At 28.5% G+C, this 4067-nt stretch overlaps 1 long non-coding RNA gene across 1 annotated transcript; it reads right to left on the bottom strand.

Moving 5' to 3' along the window:
• Positions 1 to 1231: 1231 nt before the first annotated feature.
• Positions 1232 to 3323, bottom strand: LOC148301310 (uncharacterized). Its single transcript, XR_015838808.1, has 3 exons — positions 3279 to 3323; positions 2575 to 2652; positions 1232 to 1258 (listed from the first exon to the last, which is right to left on the bottom strand). It is a non-coding gene; the product is annotated as an uncharacterized LOC148301310 (long non-coding RNA).
• Positions 3324 to 4067: the final 744 nt, after the last annotated feature.

Genomic DNA, 4067 nt, shown 5'->3' with positions numbered 1-4067 from the left:
TGACGAATAATGACTGATGATTGCTCATTCTTTTTCTGACCCTTTTTTGCATGCAATGATGTAAAAGGCACAGCATGGGATTGATATATATATATATATATATATATATATATATATATATATATATATATATATATATATATATATATATATATATATATATATATATATATATATATATATATATATATATATATATATATATATATATATATATATATATATATATATATATATATATATATATATATATATATATATATATATATATGTATATATATGTATATATGTATATATATATATATATATATATATATATATATATATATATATATATATATATATAAATATATAAATATATAAATATATATATATATATATATATATATATATATATATATATATATATATATATATATATATATATATATATATATATATATATATATATATATATATACATAGTGTTGATTATTTACATAAAGGTAAGATTAAGGGTTCTGAACTTCTGTCACCAATATATAAATATCAATGAAAAAATTAAGAGATAAAAATGTATAATTTTGGGTTCAGAAAAATGTTTTGGTTTGAAACCAGAATAAATTTTTTTTAATTTACTTTTTATATTTTTTTATCATGGTGAATACTATAGCAACATTCTTTATTAAATTAACAACATATTAACACCAGTAAACATGTTTTACATAAAAATTATCGATGTTTTATTTAATGGGTTTTCTTTGACTACGTCATTACAATGATGTCATACAAACTTTATGTTTAGTAAAATGTCGCGGTTAGAACAAAAAAATAATCTGAATTGTGGTTTCAGTGTTAAAATACAACCACAGATGATAGTACTGGTGCAATTTTATAAATAAATGTCACAGGGTTTAAGTTATAATCGCAGCCGTTCATGTACGCCCATACTCCTTTGAGGAAAGTTATGCTTAGACGACCATGTACGGCCCCACTTCTGGACGGGTTAAAAGTTTTTTTTTGCATTTGCGAAAAAAACGATATATTGAATTCCTGGCTACACCACTGTCTGTCTATCTCGCTATCCCTATCTGTGAACTGTTACCCCAAGGGTCAAAGGCCACCCACAACTGGCTACTGAGCGCTGAAACTGGTTAACGTTGGACGTGCGTCATTCAATTGTCGTCAGATCGCTGATGTCACCGTCGTCTCCTCCGCACGACGCATTGTGTCGCATGTCGCGTGCCGCGTGATGCGTGCTCGGATCTCATGCCACGAGCTAGAATGATGATGATGGAAAAAAAAGAAAAAATCAGGAGGCATGCTACCGTTACATGTAATTCTTCAAAAAATATTAAAAAATATTTTATTTTCCGATTTAAAATTAAACTTTATTTATATTGAAAAATTCTTTTTTTACAAATACTTATTTAAATAAAACATAATAGTTGGTAAATAAACAATACATTTCAATATATAACGTTTCTTCCTCTCTAATAAAGTAGACACTTGTATTTAGAGAGGGAGTTCGTTTTACATTTTTTTTTAAAACAAAGTGCATTAAACAAAAGTACTACTACGACTACTACTACTACTACCATCACGCCGTTTCCCCGCAGGGGTAGGTAGAGAGGATGGAACGCCACACTCTTCTGTCCTGACATACACTCCTCGCCTCCTTCACATCCATACATCTAGTCATACATGCCCTCCGATTACGCAGACTTTTAAACAAAAGTAAATTAAAATTAAAATTAAAAATAAAACAAGGTAAATCAAAAATTAAAAATATTCTTTGGTATGGAGTCTAGGTAGGGGTGAGTCATATATGTTTTTTTTATTATTTTAGTTTTAAAGATTTGATAGTTTTCCATAGATTTTAAGTTTATTAAATATTTTTTTACCTACATACGTATAATGGTTTGATGTTGCTGTTGTTCTACACCTGTGTAATATTAAATGATTAGAAAATCTGGGGTTACGTGAAATTTGTACATCAGTTGTTTTTTCTTTAAAAGTTTGTAAGATAGAGGCTTTATTAAAAATTTCTTCTATTGTTGGTACATTCAGTTCTTTGAATACTAGTGTTGAAGGGTATGTTCTGGGCTTTTTAAGAATTTTTTTGCAATTTTTTTTTAACAATTGAGGGTGATTTAAATTTGCCCTATAAGCTCCTCCCCAGCCTATAACTCCATACTGCAGATGTATTTTTATTATATTTACAATTATTATTTTATTATTGACAAATGTTTAAATTTCATACTGTTAAAAAAAGGTATTAATTTGTGGTAGGGAGAGATCAAATCTAGAAACTGTGACTCATTGACTACAATACTATCCACAGGATTACAATCTGACATGTATAAAGGCGGAATATTTGATAGTATGCAACTTAATTTTTTTTAAACCCAGGTAACATTTAAGTTAATTGCAGTGTTTGCTTAAAACACCGTTTTTGTATTGAAATTATAAGTTTTTCTACGAAAAAAATATATGGATTTGAAAAGAAGAGCGTTATTAAAAGGTTAGGAGTTGAAAAAAAATATGAAAAAATGTTCATTTGTTAAATTCTTATATACGAGTACGTATACTCACATAAAAATTTACGCGGTCAACTCGTATGGCTTCTCGAGCAGCCGGTCGTGTCTTCACTTCATGTATTTGAGAGTACACCTTTAAAAAAACAAATATTTCAATTTAATACTATTAAAAATAGGTATTAAATTGTGGTAGAGAAGGATAGAGCCTAGAAACTGTTATTCAAATAACTAAATACTATCTACCCAATCGCAACCCTTCATGTTTTGAAGATATTATTGTCAAATTTTGGAAAAAAAGCAACTCATTTTTGGAATTTTTCCATGTTATTAGTTGGGTCTTTCATACTGCAATGTGTCAGACCACACTGCAGAAATCTTTTAATTGTCAGTAATTTTAAGTAAGTGCGTATATTGTTTACATATTTGGGAACATATACAAATCAAAATTATAGAATGTACCAAAAATCGCAAAAAAAGTTTATAAAAAATCATAAAAATAAAAGAGAAGAGCTTTTAACTTAATTGAATATCCGCATATGGGTAATTGTTTTTGAGATTAATCTTCAATCCAAATTACAAGTGCTTTTTCTGTTTTTTTTTCTAATAGAGTATCTCTTGAATACGATGTAAGATTGTGCCAGTGACACAATCACACTTTATCGGTTGTAACCTGCACTAGTCTGAATTTGAGATTTTTTATGCGAATTCGCATAAAAAAGACTTGAACTGCATACAAAAATAAAGGATAGGTTCCATTACATTTGAAAACCGCATAACTTCAAAATCGCATAAAAAAGATCCGCATAAAAACAGACCCAAGTGTACTCAAAATAGATTCGACAAGAACTGTAAAAGTTGCACTGCATCGTAAACTTATAAAATAGGGCTTGCATTTTTTTTTGCCTTGCAGTGTAAATAAATATTGCGTTAGTATTTTATTATGAAAAACAAACATCTACGTTGATGAATCTATTGTTCTTTAATGAATCATAAAAAGTATGTGGTTTCAAGTCATACACCTACTTGATATAAATAAATAATATTCTTTGAAGGGCATTTGCATACAAAAACGTATGAATCTTCGAAGACTTTTGTTGATGTTATATTCGTCGCAATAATACTAACGGAATAATATTCAATAAATCAGTGCGACGAAATTGATACAAGATTCATAAAAGATTTTTATATATAACGAAAAATATGTTTTTTCTTAAATATATATCCGCCTCCGTAGTGTAATGGTCAGCATGCTCGCCTACCGTTCTGGAGGTCCCGGGTTCGATTCCCAGGGGGGTTTAATAAATATAAGTGATTTTTTCACTCTAATATTTATTCAATATTACACTGGACTGGTACCTGAAGTGGAGGGCTGATCACCTTTCCTTCATGTGTAATCGATCGAGATAACACTGCGTTTATATGAAGCAGTGCCCTATGCACCATTGGGGTGCGGTAAGGGTTTTATTATTATTATTATTAAATATATAAACGAAATAGGTAAAATAAAAATAATAATAAACTAATAGTCTAAATGTGAAAATAAATCAT

The sequence above is a fragment of the Brachycentrus maculatus genome, unplaced genomic scaffold (genome assembly GCF_059751285.1).
Source record: "Brachycentrus maculatus isolate JH-2025_06_01 unplaced genomic scaffold, ASM5975128v1 h1tg000582l, whole genome shotgun sequence".
Taxonomy (NCBI): Eukaryota; Metazoa; Arthropoda; class Insecta; order Trichoptera; family Brachycentridae; genus Brachycentrus; species Brachycentrus maculatus.
This window is presented reverse-complemented; position numbering and strand designations above follow the sequence as displayed.